The sequence below is a fragment of the Pan troglodytes genome, chromosome 13 (genome assembly GCF_028858775.2).
Source record: "Pan troglodytes isolate AG18354 chromosome 13, NHGRI_mPanTro3-v2.0_pri, whole genome shotgun sequence".
Classification (NCBI taxonomy): domain Eukaryota; kingdom Metazoa; phylum Chordata; class Mammalia; order Primates; family Hominidae; genus Pan; species Pan troglodytes.
In genome coordinates, this window is record NC_072411.2 from 139,148,422 (window position 1) to 139,166,522 (window position 18,101).

Here is an 18,101-nt window from a genome sequence, read left to right on the forward strand (position 1 = left end):
AATGTCACCAGCCAATATTTTAAGTTTGGCCTAAGGTTTATCTGTACATCGTGAGCTATAACCTAAATGGAAGTGCAAACAGACTGTAACCTACTCTTGTGCCAATCACTGAGTTTTGCCCAATCTATGGTGGTCAACTGTTTGGACTGTGTTCAAATAAGGCAAATGCTGAGCTGTAACCAATCTGGCCAGTTCTGTACCTCACTTCCATCTTCTGTACATCACTTTCCTTTGTTCTGTCTATAAATCATCTTCCACCACCTAGCTGTGCTGGACTCTCTGAGCCTACTCTGGCTCTGGAGGCTACCTGATTTATGAATCTTTCTTTGCTCAATTAAACTCTGTTAAATTTAGGCCGGGTGCTGTAGCTCGTGCCTGTAACCGCCGCACTTTGGGAGGCTGAGGTGGGAGGATCACTTGAGGCCAGGAGATCGAGACCAGCCTGGCCCACGTGGTGAAACCCAGTCTGTACTAAAAAGACAAAGTATTAGCCAGAGGTGGTGGTGCACGCTTGTAATCCCAGCTAATTGGGAGGCTGGACCAGGAGAATCCTCGAACTTGGGAGGCAGAGGTTGCGGTGAGCCGAGATCACACCACTGCACTCCAGCCTGGGTGACAAGAGCAAAACTCCGTCTCAAAAATAAAATAAAATAAAATAAACTCTGTTAAATTTAATTTGGCTAAGGATTTTATTTTAACAATTCAAGAAAGAGTTTCAAAATTTAACCTTTCCATAGGATTTTTCTTTTTCTTTCTATCCTCCCCAAATTTTTCATATAATCCGCGTACTTTCAAAAATAAGTTCTCCAGAAACATTGCCAAGGGTTCTGTGGATTCATTCACTCAGCAAGGTTTTGAGAAACATTTTTAACACAAACGTTTAAATGTGCATGTAATTTCCATCCTCAGAGAGCTTAATACTAACCATGTAGACTAGACACATATACATTGAATGCTAATAATCTACAAGGCAGTATATGACTGTAGCTAAGTGATCTCTAAACCCTGTTTTGACCGTAAAATTCCATTAGGCCATGGAACTGAGTATACAAACATTGAGTTCAGGGAAGACTCTTTGGGGTTCATCGGTATCAGAAAAACAGAAAATTAAACACACACGAGCTTACCTAAACAGGGCTTTGTTTTTCCAGCATGAGTTCTTGCGTGGGCAGTCGAGGGCAGTCAGAGGTATGGGCTCCTTCTAGCTTTCTCCTATTCTTGGTATATGGCCTTCCTCACAGCCTCACTGGATGGGTGCTCCACCTCTAGGCAACATGTTACATTTCCAGGTAGTAAGAACGAATAGGAAAGGACAAAAATCAAAAGGAAATGCAAGCCAACGGTCCCTTTGAATTAGGAAAGCAATAGCTTTTCTATAAGCTTCACCTTTTAAACTTCTACTTAAATTTTCTTGGCCAGAACTATTTTGTAAGTCTATCCTGAGCTGCAAGAGGTCCTGGACACATTCTGAGATACACTGGCCTTCTGTCACAAGGAAAAAGGGAGGAGTGTATATTGGGTGTTTGAAGTCAGGAAGTAGAGAATGCCTTCGGGATAGGCAGTGAGCAGTGGCCCCCACAGTCAGAAGGTTGGCAGGATACAAAGATCTTTAGATAAGATGAAATACAGGGGCATGCGCCAGAAGGAGAGAAGGTGGACCCCTTTCTCCTGGATGCATATGCATGGAAGGAGGGTAGAGAGAGTGCACACACACGATCACCCCCACCCCACCCAAACTCACACCACACCAGACACATACACACACACACACACAATCACCATTTAATATTGGACTGATATTTGAGGCTACCTCTGACTTACCTTGCCCAAGATTTCTTTTCTCCGACTCTATTGAATGTGCCTTTTTGCTCTACAGAGGCTAGAGAGCTAAAAACACTACTTCCCAGATATCCTTATAGCCAAGATTCTGGTTGCAATTGATCTCATGCCAATTAGAAACACTGTTCAAGACTTGCATTCAGAACTGAGTTCAGTGGGTGGAGGGCAGCATTCTGGAGGCAGCAATGACATCTTGGGGGCCGCACTTGACAGGCAGCTTCCTTAACAGCCTACTTCTGTGGCATCATAGTTGGTCCTGGAGGTTCACCTAGGATCATTCTTCAGCTCCTCAATGATTCTGTTATCAATTTTGTAACAGAGGTAAATCCCTATCTAAACTGGCAAGCATGACTCTGTTCTCTGTAACTGAAGCATATTTGGTCGCAGCATCACACAGACCTCTCTCCATTGCAGCCTCTCCCATTTTCTCTCTGCTGGAAATTAGTTAGACAAGTGACTTCACATCTCCAACTCTCACCTTCTTTCTTCTGACCTGGAGCTCTTGTATGGATCGGGCATGAAACTGCCTGTACAGTGTCTGACTCAGATGAGTGTTCAACAAATACTAGCTTCAACAAACTTACTCAGAATAGTCACAGAAAATGCCAGTGAAGGAGTTGCTGCATGGGGCAATGGTGGTAGAGAGGCACCCCAGCATGAGAGATGGCCTCATGCTCTGCAGGGGCACACAGGAGCCCAGACTTGAAGCTCTTGTTAATAAAGTCTGTCTCCTCCACCAACCTATAAGCCACCAACCTGTCATTTCAAACCTGTTTGAATTTCCTTTTGCTTCTAGCATAAAATCTGACACAGGGGAGCCTGAATGTCCTGGACAGAGACCTCCAAATGCAGAGAATCATCTTGGAACCAGTAGCTGGATAGCTGCCCCCTAGGAAACACCAGCCACGGGCCCCATCCTCTGCTCAATGCAGCCTGTCATGGTGAACAGGATAGACACCACCATTGCCTTTGTAGAGGGTCCTGTTTAACATGGGAAGCAAATGCCTGGAATGTTCCCCATGTGAGCACCCATAGTTTGAAGGAAGACAGTGCAGTGCCCATGTGGCCCCAGGCCACCAGCTCAGAGAGGGTTTTCCTGACTACATCAAGCTTAGGCTAAAGCCTAATCAAAGAAACAAATCTGTATCAGCTGTCTCTGTTCCCTGTGAGGTCATGTTGCCAAGACACTTTGGGGCCAAATGTAGCTTTGCAGTGAGAAAAAAGTAGGGAAATGCTGCTGAAGGCTGCAGGAGCTGTGACAGGCTGTGGAGGAGGCTGTGGGAAGAATAGACTGTGCTGGAGGCCAGGCTGGCAGCCATGTGCCAGTGCAGGGGAAGTGCAGGGCTGGACGAGGCAGCCAGGCTGGGGAGGGCACCACACTCTGGCTGGGGGTTACAGGCCTTGGGCCTGGACCACCTCAATGGGAATGGAAAAGTAGGTGAGATAAACATGTTTTGGAGAGCATCTATGGATCTTGCTAGGTGTATCCTTGCTTCCTTTTCCTGGGGGATCTTGGGAGGCAAAGTGAAGATGAACATCATCACATAGTTCATCCAGCTTCTCCTCATCTGTGGATTTGCACAGCATCCTGTGTGTGCCGTCAACAGCTCTGATCCCAGTATCCTCTGGTTGTTTCCCTGTCTTAGTCCTGGTCACAATGAGACGCCCCAGTGGAGAAAGGATGTTTCCATCTCTGTACCACAGAGCCCACAGAACCAGTGGCCAGTAGGCAGCAGTCAGTGGAAGCAGCAACAGCAGGTGGCATTCAGGCTGTGCTTAAGGATTGACACCTGCGCAGATGATGAAGCACCTTCTTCAGTGAATGTGGAGACAACCCATCCCTCTGATTCACAGCAGAGTGTTCTATCTATCTGTTATCAATGCTGCATTATTAGTATCATAATCGAGAAGCTTTATTGAGCAAAGTCCTGTTCAGCTTTGGTGAGAGCACTGGAGTGTCTTGGTGGGTCCAGAAAGAGCAGATGCCCGAGAGGAGATTCCAAGGAGATGAAGCACCAGATCCTTCCTTGGGGTACAAGACAGCTGGAGAAGGGGAAGGCCCAGCTCCAGATCCCACCACTCCTCTCACAGGGCCAGTCAGGGAACGGCAGCCCTCCATGCGTCAGTTCTCTCATCTTTGAAATGGACGTGATAGTGTCTACTCTGCCCAATTCATATAGCATTGTGGTGAAGCCCAGATGAGATAAGGGTACAACTGCTTCTCAGTGCCATACAATGCAATGACTCACTAGTTAAAGTATTGCCCAGCCCCAGAGCACAGACCAAACACTCCTGTGTTGAATTGTGCAGGCTGTGCAGACTGTTAGAGCAGGATTAAGAAGTACCAAATAGCTTCCTAGAAAAGGAAAACTTTGAGCAGTGTGGAAGAAGGAAATATATGAGTTTGTAGAAATGAAATGAAATCTTTTTGGTCAAGGTCAGCAGCTAGGGCCTGCCTTTCACTGTGTGTCCACCTATGTATATTAACTCACTTAATCACCTCTGCAGTTCACAAGGTTGGCAGGCTTATCCACACATAAGAGGTGGGAACTTTACATAGGCATTTCCAGATGGCTGCTTGGGCTTCCTCACAGCATGGTGGCCAGGTTCCAAGAAGGGGCATTCCAAGAAAACAAACTCAGTGTGCAAAAGCTTATTAAACCTCCACTTACATCACACTTGCTGGTGTCCCATTTGTTGAAGCTGGTCACATGGCCAAGTCTGGAGACAGTGTAGGAGGGGGCTACATATGATCAAGAATGCCAGGAGCTATTGTACTTTTGGGCTACTTGAGTAAGTGTATCACAAAGAGTGGCCAAATGCAACACACTAATCAATATCAGTTGCACTAGCATTTTATTGATTAAAAAAATTGTTAAATCCCATCTTGAATTTCCATGTGTTGTAGGAGGGACCCAGTGGGAGATAATTGAATCATGGGGGCAGGTCTTTCCCATGCTTTTCTCTTGATAGTGAATAAATCTCATGAGATATGATGGTTTTCAAAAGGGGAGTTTCCCTGCACAAGCTCTCTTCTCTTGTCTGCCACCATGTGAGATGTGTTGTTAACATTCCACCATGATTGTGAGACCTCCCCAGCCACGTGGAACTGTGAGTCCATTAAGTCTCTTTCTTTTGTAAATTGTCCAGTCTCAGGTATGTCTTTATCAGCAGTATGAAAATGGACTAATACAACCAGGTACTCAGCATTTAGATCAAGAAACAAAGCACTACCAACACCCCAGAAGCCCCACCTAGACCCTTTTTCAGGCACTCCCTACTTCTCCCCAACCCAGAAGACCCACTGCCCTGACTGCGAATAACATTCATTAATTTTTAAAGATATTTTAAAACTTTGTAGTGCTGGAATGAATGGCTTCTATTGATGGTTTCTTTTGGCCAACATTATGTTTGTGAGTTTCTCCATACTACTGTGTATAATGTTCATTTTCATTGCTGTGTGATAATCAACTGCATGATGCTAACATATTTTATTTATCTACTCTTCTATTCATGGGCTTTTGTCAAGCTTCCAATTTGGGACTATTACAAATAGTGTCACAATGAACATTCCTCTTGGTGAACATATCCATGTATTACTGTTGGTATACACCCAGGAGCAGAATTGCTGAATCAGAAGGCACACATGTGTTTTTGGTGGATACAGCCAAACAATTTTCCAAAGTGATTGTGTGAGTTTATCCTTCTGTTAGTAGTGTATGAATGTTTTTGTAGCTCCAAACCCCTTCCACTCTTTTCATTGTAGCCATTTTGATGGGTATGTAGGAGCACTGCATTTTGGTTTTAACGAGAATTTCCAAAATAACTAATGAAATTGAGCATCTTTATATAAGTTTATTGGACATTTGGATTTCCTCTTTTGCTTAATGACTTTTCAAATATTTTGTCCATTTTGAAATCTGATTATTTTGTCTTTATTTTGTATGGATTCTGTATATATTCTGGATGAATTTTTTGTTGTGCCTGTGTGATTCATTGTACTCCATGGAAAGTTGGTCAGAGCAGTGGCTGATACAGACCAAGTAGCTGAAAGTGGGAAATAGAATAGGAACAACTGAAAGTATCTGATACACCTGGCTACTGCCATCTCTCACCTGGGTGATTTCAAGGGCTTCCCAATGCCCAATGCAGCACCTAATCTTAATAGACACCCAAAGTATTTGCTGAGTGATCTTACTGTTTCTTCCTTTAAAAATCTTGCTAATGATTTTATTTTCTACAAAGGTAACCTTTCTTCTCTAATGTCATCTATCACTTGAGACAGTAGAAAGATAATTAGACCATGGTTTGATATGGGGATGGAGTAAAAAGATGGGATTTGAATCCTATTCTGCTTCTCACTTGTTTGGTGACCTTGGATATCTCTGAAACATGATAATCTCAGCCATAAAATAGGGATCATAATAGTCCTATCAAATAAGGTGTTGTGAGTATTAAATAAGTAACTCTACGTTGGGCCACTTAATAGAATATCAGGTACAAGGAAGCCCTCAGTGAAGGTTAGCTGTCATCATCATCATCATCCTTGTCATCGTTGCCATTGTTGTTATCTTATGATTATTAGGTCCCTGCTTTGCTAATCTTCAATTATGTAGCATGGCTTCTTCATCTAGATAACAGAAGTAAGAATGATCTCTTCCTAGGATGCTTGGAAGAGTGGGATGAAACAAATATGAGAAAAAGCTTGATCAACATTGGTCCCATCTACAAAGACTGAGTCACTATTACTCTGATGGTCCTCATAAGTCTCGGGCTCTCTGACATTTAAAACAGATTTTATAAATGGAGAGAAGGCAAGAGTGATTTAGATAGAGGAGGGGATGGCGAGTCCTCTAAATAGAGATAGAGACTTACAAATATGTATCCCCAGAGCATTGCTTCACTAGATCCCCAGGACAACTCTCCCTGGGGATTTATTAACCCCTTGCGCAAATGAGGAGAAGAAAGCTCAAAGAGATCAAGGAACACACCCAAGATCACAGGACTAGTAAATCACAGATTCCAGGTCTGTGTGCGTCCCAGCCCCCATTCCTTCCCCAGCCTAGCTCTCCACTTTCAACCTGAGGAATGCTCTAAATCTCTAGATTCATACAGTAACTTTTGCACAGTTTAAAAACCAGAAATTAATTCCGCGCCCATGGGAATGCTCTCAGAGCGGAGATAATTCTGCAACATATCCTTGTGTATATTTTCAGTGCATCCCGACTTCCACCTGGTTTGGAGCTATAAGTCAATCTTTTAGCTACTAAGCTAAATTCCCAGGGTGCTCTTAAGATACAGAAATTCCAGCAGTAAATAGCAAAGCTGTTAGACAAGATTAAACTTGCCAAAGTGATTTGAGCCGAGCTGAGAAAAATGGACCCCCTTGAAATGATATGCTATCAGCCAACAGTAACATAACCCTGGAAACAAACCTTTTAGTTTATAGTTCAACAAGCAGCACACATGGTTAGGAAGGGGACTTGGCTGAAGTCTAGCATCCACAGAGGGTGCAGAGGGTGTGGAAAATGTGAACTGTACTTCATTTACGTTTCTCTCTTTTCCTGATTAAATGATCATGTGGGGAATTTCTTGATTTTGACATTTGAAATCTACAGAGTCTGTCTGGGAGGTGAGTAATGATAGTATAACTAAAGATTGTGATCAGAGAGGGGGTCAGAGTGTGATAAAGGGGGAATGATACGGAGACAGATGAAGGATGCAGGTGGGGGAAGATCGCAGGCACTGGGAGGCAGTTCCATCTCCATTTCACTCCATTGCTCTTACAACAACTTAAAAATGGAAAACAAATGCTATGGAGACTTCATTTTTCTAAGAAATTGATTCAGTTAAAAAAAAAAACAAAACCCAAGGTGTGCTTACCCAGGTCAGTATTTTCCCTGTTGAGACCGAAGCAACTGAGGGTTGTACAACACACTCAACTGCTTCTTGAGGCCACTGTAGTTTCCATGGGCAAAAGCAAACAGTCCTGAGCAAATCCCACATGACCTGTTCCATTCTTGACTCTTCTATTTACCTTTGTTTTTGAAGAAGCCCAGACACTAAGGCGACATTCTCATAAGTATGTCACTTTAGCTGAGGAGGAATAAACTACAGTGCTACAGCCAGGTGCCTGATTCAATCACAAAATTATTCAGACACCTGGGGCAATGCCCAGCTGGCAGAGCTACCTGTTTGTTTTTCTTTTCAGCTTGTATTTTGTATTGTTGCCAGTCTTGTGTTTTAGAAGCATTGAGGGCACTTAGCATTTATTTAGTCTTGGTTCCCACAGTCTTCCACCAGAAGCCCACCCCACGTGTAGGCGCGGGCATTCAGGCGGGCTGCTGCTTGCTGGGAACCACGTTTCTCAGCCTGACTTGTTCTCTCTCTTCCTCTCCTAGAGGTTCAAAAGTCCATTTTCAGTATTTCCCATAGAAAAGTGCTCCTAAAATCTGAAAGTATGCTATTTTAGGATGCAAGTAGATCTTTGTCCTTCCTGTTTGGTGGAGATGAATTGGGGCACTGTTCCTGAGCCAGTGGCCTCTGTGAACGCTGGAACACTGCCTGGGTGTCCACCCTCATGTGGAGAAGCCATGGGGACAGCTGCAGAAGAGAGTACCCACCTGGGCAGGTGAGGTGACCAACGCTGGACAACATGCTTCCCCGTCCACTTGACTTCTTTGCATCTTGCACTGAGACACAGCCCTTCAAGGGAAGCAGCAGCAGTGAACTGCTTAGTGGCACGATGGCCTTCCATGGAGTCTGAGGAATTCTTCTGGAAGATAAGGGGCTGGAATTCCAATTCCCATTGGCACTACCCCACGCAGGTTTAATACCACTCATTGGGCGATAGTTCTTTGTATTTCAGTCTGACAATACCGTATACAATAGGCTGCTCGGGCTGCCATTCACCCGCCCTTGAAGGGGGAAATTCCTTGAGGTGCTTCAAAGGGAGTTTACACTGATAAATGAGCATTTCAGGAGGTGTGGGAAGAAGGCCTGGTCCACGGGTGCCATTGTCAGCATTAGGTGAGTAAGGACAGCGAAGGTGACATCTGTGGCAAAGTGTCCCAGCAACACACAGCAGGCAGGGACTGTTTTCCTCACCTGCCTTGGCATTGGCTGCAAAACTGAGGGACCCTAAATAGGTACAATTCCTGAGACTGTAAAGAGGGTCAGTGACCCAGTGACTGCCCTTACCCCTCCCACCCCGAGTTCAGGAAGACTGTGTCTCTCCAAATGCCCAGGTCAGCGTCTCCTCCTCTTAAAGGGTCTGGAGGATCCTGGGAGGGCAGGATGGGGGGTGTGGGCTTATCAGCCCAGGAGCCCGGGCGCAGCTTTGAGGTCAACTTGTTGTGAGTCCTTGAGCCGGTCACATAACACCCTGGGCTGTAGGTTTGTCATCAGAAGAAGCGTGATGTCTTAGGCCTTGCTGGTGTGACATTCTAGGATCCTAGGCGTTTGCTGTGTGTCAAATGCATGCACCACAACAGGACAAATGTAGGACCAACCCTTCTGCAAGGAGGCACTTAACACTCCATTTCAGGTGAGCTCTAAAGGGAATTTCATTCCTAAAACCTTAGAAGCAAACATGTCTGTATTTCTGTTTGTTAAGTGCATTCTAAACCAATGGGCTGGCCAATGGGCATAAGAAGGCCATGATATCTCCCAACATTCTAGACACAAGAGAAGGTTTTGGAACCAAGTGGGCAGCTGGACCTTAGAGCCAGTGGCCCTTTGGAAGGATGCCAGCCTTCCTAGTTCCAAGGAAACCCATGTAACAGACTGCTGTTTGCAGGTACACATGTTAGAGATGAACACAGTGATCAGCCTAGGACTTTGGGTGTCTGGATTTCAAACCGGAGTCTTGCTTGCAGAGTGTTTATCAGAGCGTGTCAATAACAATTTGAAATGAGTGATTTTCTCCCACTGTCACATTCAATATTTACTTTGGAGAAAAGCAGGGTCAGTTCTCTCCAAAAGGAAGCTTTAGTACAATTGGGTATTTTACGGAAAGACGTCCTTAAACTGCACCCCTTAGAAAATGGTAAGGGACTTTAATAGGGAAATGCCACCTTACCCAGTGTGGCAAGAAAGCACTTGCCACAATCATTTCAGTCATCAGTTCCAAGTGACTTCAGCATTTCCTCATGGCAAGAACAGCGGGCTTGTTGCACAACTGCACTTTTCCTCACCTCTCTTTGGGTTCCTGTTGATCTTTTTTTTTTTATTTTGTATTTTGGAGACGAGACAGTCTGTTCCAAGTTCTGAGTTGGGGACGGTAGCAATTCTCCATGACCAAAACACCCTGCAGCTGCGTCCTTTGGAGCAGGGAACACGAGCTGCTTTGTTGACCCCTTTTCACCCCAGAGGCGTGTCTTCTAGGTTCAGTCCAGGATGCAGCCTGCCAGTCATTGGTCAGGTCACAAATATGTGCAGCACACAGCAAGGTCCTCCCTGTGACCGGCTGGTGTGGCTGCGTGCTGTCTGTCACCCCAGCGCCCTGGACCTCAGTCTGCAGAGGAGCAGCTGTGACAAGCACAGAAAGGCAGGCACTGGTGCCTCCTGTCGAAGCCCCCAATGCACCAGCAGCCCTCGTGTTAATTTAAGAAGTTGACTGAACAATCTGGCACAGTCGCTGGAAACTGAAGAAGGCGGGAAGAGGCTAAGCAAAACCCTTGCTTAATTAAAAGCATATCTGCAAAAGGTCAGGCCTGGCAGGAGGATGACAAAGGCAGTCAGAATTTTAAAATCAAGTCATTCGCTCTTGCGAGATTTCTTCCAGACCCTGATGGATTAGGGATGCTGGGTTTTCTCTTCCAACAGAGCCTGCGCAGCTGAGTCGGGGTGAGCCAAGTGTTAGTTCCTTCGCTGTTTTCAGAGAAGTAGGACTTCTTCCCCTAAGGTGACCCCACTCCAACCCCAGGGCGAGAAGGAGGTGACTCTTAGTAAGTGCCAGCCCTCGTTCCCTCTGGAAACCTGGGGTAGATGTGGAAAGCACGTGGTGAGCTCTGTGGGGGCCATGCGACTTTAGGATGCTGTGCCTTGGTTCAAGTGGCTTCTTTAAGAAATCACCAAAACTAGATTCCTGTTGCAGCTGATGGAATGGGGAAAGTGTGGGCTCAGCAAAGTGAATTCTTAGTACTGACTTGATAACCACCTTCACCTTTTTGAGGCAGGGCATGGTGCCCCACACCTATAATCCCAGCACTTTGGGAGGCCGAGGTGGGTGGATCACCTGAGGTCGGGAGTTTGAGACCAGCCTGTCCAACATGTGAAACCCCATCTCTACTAAAAAAAATACAAAAATTAGCTGGGTGTGGTGACACACATCTGTAATCCCAGCTACTCGGGAGGCTGAGGCAGGAGAATCGCTTGAACCCTGGAGGTGGAAGTTGCAGTGAGCTGAGATCGCACCACTGCACTCCAGCCTGGGTGACAGAGCGAGACTCCATCTTAACAACAACAACAACAACAACAACAACAACAACAACAAAAAGAAATCACCAAGACTGGCTTCCTGTTGCAGCTGATGGAATTAGGAAAGTGGGGGCTCAGAAAAGTGATTTTTTAGTACTGACTTGATAGCCAGCTTCACCTTTTTTGAGAAAAGAACTGTAATTCCAGAAGACCTAACCAGCACCAATGGGGAAATGGCAAGAGGGTAGATCTGCAATAAGCAGAGCTTTCCCGCAGCCAGCTTTCCCATATTCAGATAGGAAGCAGCAGGCAGTGTGTCAGCCTCTTCCTCCCCTGACATGCTGGGAGAGGGCATAGAAGCCCATCTCCTGAGGACATTGAAGAGGGGTCCTAACACGGGGGCAGGGGAAGGGGACTAGGTTAACATCTGCCTATGAGTTCAAATTCTTTGATTCTAGATTATCACACAACAGTCTTTAGAAAATGTCTATTCCTCAGAAGTTTGAAAACAGTTGTTTTGTACAAAATATACAATTGTATATTTTGTGTATTGTATATTTGTATTTTGTTACTTATTTGTGACATGTATTTATGAATGAGAATTCTTTTGTTAAAGCACAAGCATTTGAACACTCCCTGCTGGTCTGAGAACTTCATATTTCTTCAGTAAATCATTATAATCTGAGCACACAGACAGCATCCTTGCTTCCGGCGCCAAGAAGTACAATCAACTGGTGGAGAGTGTTTCTTAAATGAAAGTGGTGTTTCCAGTTGGCAAAACAGATTATTTTTGCTATTAAAGAAATTGATTTCTTAAGACATGTGATTAATTATGTCTGTAAAACAGAAAATCCATCAAAGACAAAATGTTTTTCCCTTCAGAAAACACTTACAAATTCCTACAATGTCATTGACTAAATATGACATTCTATTAATGGGCACCTTGTCTCCAAAGATACATCTGGGCTCATTCTCCACATTGTCTTCCCTAGGCTTTTGGGAGATTGATGACTGATGACAAAAACAGGGCAGCACTCGGTGACTTTCTGCTGGTTCTTGAGAATCCAAATGAAAGTCCTACCCTGAACCTGCTCTGCAGAGGGGACCCACATGAGGAAAATGACAAAAGATGATTCCGTTTCCACGGTGAAAGGGATCTTGCTAGACAGCCTGTTGGCTTTACCTTCCAAACATATTCAGAGTCCCAGCCCTTTCCCCTCATTTCCTGCTAATTCCCCAGCCCAAGCAGGGCCATTGCATGCACAGCTCCAACATGTGTGCAACGGTGCCCTTAGGATTGTGGGGTGCACAGTCAGCCTGGGGTGGCCTTGTGATACCCAGTGGTATGGTTTGGCTGTGTCCCTACCCAAATCTCATCTCGAGTTGTAGTTCCTATAATCCCCATGTGTCATGGGAGGGACCTGGTGGGAGGTAACTGAATCATGGGGGTGGTAGCTGCCATGCTCTTCTCATGATAGGGAGTAAGTTCTCAAGAGATCTGATGGTTTTATAAGGAGCTTTTCTCCCACTTCACTCTGCCCTTCTCCTTGCTGACGCCATGTGAAGAAGGATGTTAGCTTCCCCTTCCACCATGATTTTAAGCTTCCTGAGGCCTCCCCGGCCCTGCAGAAATGTGAGTCAATTAAACCTCTTTCTTTTATAAATTACCCAGTCTTGGGTATTTCTTCATAGCAGCAGGAGAATGGACTAATAGACCCAGCATCTTCTACCTGGAGTATATTTTGTATTTTTCGTATGTTTTATTGCTTATTTGTCACATCCATTTCGGAATGAAAATCCTTTTGTTAAAGCAAAAAAAAAAAAAAAAAAAAAAAAAAAAAAAAATTGAACACTCTCTGCTGGTCTTAGAACTTCATTGTGGTTGCCTCCCAACCAGGCTACCTAAATCTACCTCCCTACCTTTCTGTTTATTCTAAACACAGCACCCCGAGAGATCCTGTTAAAACATGAATCAGATCATGGGACTCCATGGCTCCAGTTCCTCCAAGAGCTTCTCATGTCAACCAGGAAAAAACCCAAAGTCCCCCAGTGGCCTCAGCTTCTCCCTACCTCTCTGACCTCACACCCAACCCTCACCTCTGACTCACCCAGCTCAGGTGTGCTGGCTTTCTCTCTATTTCTAGAGCCTTGCCAGATGTAGCTGGTCCCTCTGTGGGGAATTCTCTCCCCAGTGAGCATGTTGATGGTGGGCTGTCTTGCCTTAAGTCTTCAATGCAATGTCACCTTCTCAGAGGAACTTTTTCCAACCACTGTTGTTAAAATTTCAGCTGCCCCTTTACATTCCACATCCCTCTCCCCTGCTTTAGGTTTCCCATAACACTTACTACTCTTGACATACCACACACCTGACCTATCTGGCACTTTCTTGTCTGCCTCCCTCCCAAGAAAGTGACATTTCTGATGGCAGGAGTTATTGTCTGTTTTGTTCAGTAGCTCCACTGCCTAGCACTGTGCGTTGCACATAGCAGGTCCTCAATGAATATTTTTAAATGAATAAATGGATAGATGAATGGATGAATTTATGGACAGATGGGGATGGATAATGGATAGATAAATGGTCGAATGGATGGATGGATGGATAGATGGATGGATAAATGGATGGATGGGTGGATGAGTGGATAAATGGATGGGTGGATGGATGGGCAGATACATAAATAGATGGATGAATGAGTGTGTATCATTCCTCTAACCCAGAGAAAGCACAGTTGGCTGCATAAGAAGTGCCTAAACTTGAGACTACTGGGACCACCAGCGGAGATTCTGATTCAGTAGGTTTGGAACAGGGCCTAGGAATATCATTATAATAGGCTCCCCAGGGTTCATTATATACAGTGAAGTTTGAGTTCAAGGGATGACAGAGAGGTCCACAAAAGGTTGGCTTGAACATCTGGCTGAATGATATGTTATGTACACATTAGACACTCAGGGAACAATCTCTGGGAAGGATGGGATTTAAGGAGAGGTGACAGTGGCCTTACTTTGTTTGAAGATCATGTCGTCTGTCATATGTCTTCCTTCAAGCTTTCACAAACTGTTTACGCTATGACCCGAATTCCACCTGGAAAATGCATCAATAGAGCATGTACTGTGGCCTCCTCCATCCTCAACAGCGGAGGTCATTCATCTCCTCACTTCTTTGCTGGGAAAGTGATGGGAACTTGGAGCAGCAGAGACTCCTCATAACACATCAGCCCACCTGTCACCTGCTGTCATAATCAAACGTCACATTCAACCAGCACCTTGCATGCTCTGAGCTTGACGCACATTTTTGCACTGCCTTTTCAGGAGTCACTTCATCCAGTTCCCTGGCAGTTACTTTCAAGCTAGAAGACACTAGCTCCATGTTCCACAGTATTTCATGCATGCCTGTCTCCTAGCCTTGCCAATAGAGTGTCATGAAGAATCTGTGCACATAAAGGTCCAGTCATCTTTCATCACCAGGGCCTGAAATGAGTGGTCATTCATTAAATGTTTGCAGGCAGGAAAGAAAAAAGTAGGGGGAAGGAAGGAGGGAGGGAAAGTGTAATAGAGTGAAGCCACAGCAGTTTAGCAGAAATAAGACACAAGGCACTGGCCAGGTGCAGTGGCTCATGCCTGTAATTCCAGCATTTGGGGAGGCTGAGACAGGAGGATCACTTGAAGTCAGGAGTTTGAGACCAGCCTGAGCAACATAAAAGTATCTTTAAAAATTAAAAAATATATACAAGCATTAATTTAACAAAGATGTGAAATGATAAGCAGTAGCAGAGGATAGCAAGAGTGGAGGCACAGCTGTTTAATGGATGCTGCCAGCACCCCACCAGCATCACCTAGGTACTCTCCATTCATACACATGCCCATGGCTTGTGACCTTCAAACCCCTGTGCCTGCTGCATGAAAGAGTTCAATGGCTGCAGGGCCAGGCATGGCTGACCAAGCTGGGGAGTTAATATCCCAGGGCTGCTCTCAACTATGATGGAAGGCAGCGAGTGGGTGAATACCCAGCTTCCTCTTCCCCCAGCAGAATGTAGCGGATGAGCCCGAATGCCCTCGGGGGGTGGGGGTGACCTGCTTACAAGAACTCCCTGCCTTGGTTTCCCACCCCCCCCCCCCCGCCCCTTTCCCGACTCACTTGCCATGGCTCTCTAGGATCACCTCTAAAATACATGACTTGCACTCACATCTTGGTTTGGGGGTCTGCTTCTGGGGGAGCCCAACCTAAGCCAGTCCCCAACTGGAATAAGCTAAGTCACTTGCACAGATGTGAGACACGTTAGAAGCTGCAATCGTCTCACATTGTCTCTGAGGCCTCTGAAAATGTACAGAATTAGTAAAAACCCTGCCATTGACTAAAGAAAGCCTCAGATCTGGCATGACGGCTAACCAGTTATAAAAATAGTTGAAAGTAATTGCACGCTTCCAACGACCACCTCCGCCCCCGACAGGGTAATGCTTAAATTCCCTGCTCTGTGCAGTGATTTCCTAGATCCTTATTTTCATCTTCTGACTCCTCTGCTGCTGTAGGACAAGTTCCCTTGTGCAGCTCAGTGCCTTTTTCTGTTCAACCAGTTCCCAAGCATCACCCACTCGGGAGAGCTGTGCAGGAGAATCAGGCTCTGTGCGTCTACACAGGGAAGTGACCTCGGCTGAAAAAAAATATTAACAACTGAAATGTACACAAAATGGGGTACATTTTGAGTGTGTGGGCATGATTAGTTATTTAATCTGAGTTTTTCTATGAGAGCCACAGACACAAATGACCGATTATATAATGACCCTATCCTGCTTCAAACTGATTTCTTGGCTCGAGGTGGGGGAGGCTGGCCCTGTGCTTGCCATTCTTCCCCTCACGGCATGTGTCCTTCATGGGGTCACCACCTCTTCCCACGTCTGTGCTCCTCTCCAGAATGGCACCTCCCGAGAGCAGACGTAGTGTCTTGCTCACCTTCGTATTCTACACAACCCAAGCAGTGTCCAGGGTCATTCAGGAGATGCTGGCTGAGTGAAAGCAGATGGATGAATTCATGGCCTTTTGCTCATTTTCTCTCTGTCCTTTAGGTGTCAGAAGACCATGCACTTCCAGGAAATTCTTTTTCCAAGAACCTGCCTTTATAGGGATGCTTAGATTTTAAAAGGATCATTCAGAGGAATATAAAAGTTTATATTTGCTTTTATTCAGTCTAAGAGTTTGTCTTTTAACAGAAGAGTTTAAACATTTACTTTGCCATATTAACTGATTTGCTTGGTCTTAATTCTGTCATCTTAATTTATGATGTTTATTTATGTTTCCCTCATGCTTCCAATGTATTTCCTTCCCTACCTTTTGCCATATTGCCAGGCAGTACTTGTTCTCTTTTTTCTTGATGATTTGTGCATTTTCTGTTTACTTCACTAACAACAGTAATGCTTAAGTTTGATTTGCATATATATACATATATATATATATAAATCAACATTTGTATAAACTGCATCCTTTAGCTTTCTTATGTAGGATGAGATGTTAACATGTAGCATGTTATTGGTCTTTTACCTTTCTCACGTAGGATGAAAGCATGTAGCATGTTATATTGTTTTTTTTTCTTTTGCTCTATCTCCCTTCCAAGCTGTTGGTAAAGTCAGTGAGAATTTAAAATGCAGATGATCATCGTTAAACTATTTTTACATTACAGATCATTTCTTTTTAGTATTATTATTATTATTTTTTGAGACGGAGCCTCGCCTTTGTTGCCCAGGCTGGAGTGCAGTGGCGCTATCTCGGCTCACTGCAACCTCCACCTCCCACGTTTAAGTGATTCTCCTGCCTCAGCCTTCTGAGTAGCTGGGATTACAGGCACGTGCCACCACACCCAGCTAATTCTTGTACTTTTAGTAGACACAGGGATTTGCCATGTTGGCCAGGCTGGTCTCGAAATCCTGACCTCAGGTGATCTGCCCGCCTTGAGGCATTGAGTTTTATAAACTTGTTATCAATGTTTACTTACTCCTTCATGTCCATTTCATGTGGTTTATTTTATACAAATCTTCCCTGTTATTACCTTCCACATTTTGATCATTGCTCAGTTCTCAGGAGATCTTTCCTGGCAACTTTCACAGTGGGGGAAGGGGCCCTTCCTGAGATCGTTGTGATTGTGGCCACAGGAAGGAACGATACTTGGCAAGATTGGATGCTGGGGCCACAGATGTCCCCTCAACACTCAGAAGCTGCGGGTCCACTGTGACTGATATATCTTGCTGCAAAGAAGTGAAATGCCTGTTTTGTTTTGTTTTGTTTTGTTTTGTTTCAGCAGGTTGCCTGTATTTCTGGAATTTTGAAATCTTCACAGAGATGTATCTAATTGTATGCTTTTCTTCTTAAAATCCAAAATGCAAATCGTTTCACTTTTTTTCTGATTATAAAAGTAATAAATGCTCAGTTTTCTGGAGGAGCCAATCTACTATTGACTACTTGATTAGAAACAAAACAAAACTTACGAAGCATCCTTCCCGGTTTATACTACTCCCTTTTCTCTCTAAAGAATGTCCTCAAATCTCTTTGAGAATGTGAATTGGTTATTTCAGAGTTATCTTGTGCTCCTGAGGCAGGCTGTCAGCATGGGGAGGTATTTGTACAGGTTGGTCCCTTCTTTAAAACCATGGATGCTGTTCAGATATCTCACAATTTCCAGTTTGCTGGGTGTTCCAGTGGAGAGATGTGTTAGTTCCTGAGCCCTCAGCTGAGGATCTTGAGAGGCTCCTGACCCCTGGAGCCAGGTTCCTTTCAGAGTTGCCACAGAGCCTGTCCTCTGATCTGCTTGGGGGATGTATCCCCAGTAGGTCATATTCTTTGTAGTATTTAATTCACA

At 44.8% G+C, this 18,101-nt stretch overlaps 1 long non-coding RNA gene across 1 annotated transcript in view; it reads right to left on the minus strand.

Moving 5' to 3' along the window:
* The window catches only part of LOC104005428 (uncharacterized), a 132,088-nt gene that overhangs the window by 25,797 nt on the left and 88,190 nt on the right, over positions 1-18,101 (minus strand). Inside the window, exon 2 of the long non-coding RNA XR_010149945.1 lies at positions 1,128-1,265. This is a non-coding gene — a long non-coding RNA (uncharacterized LOC104005428). The remainder of the gene's footprint in view (positions 1-1,127; positions 1,266-18,101) is intronic.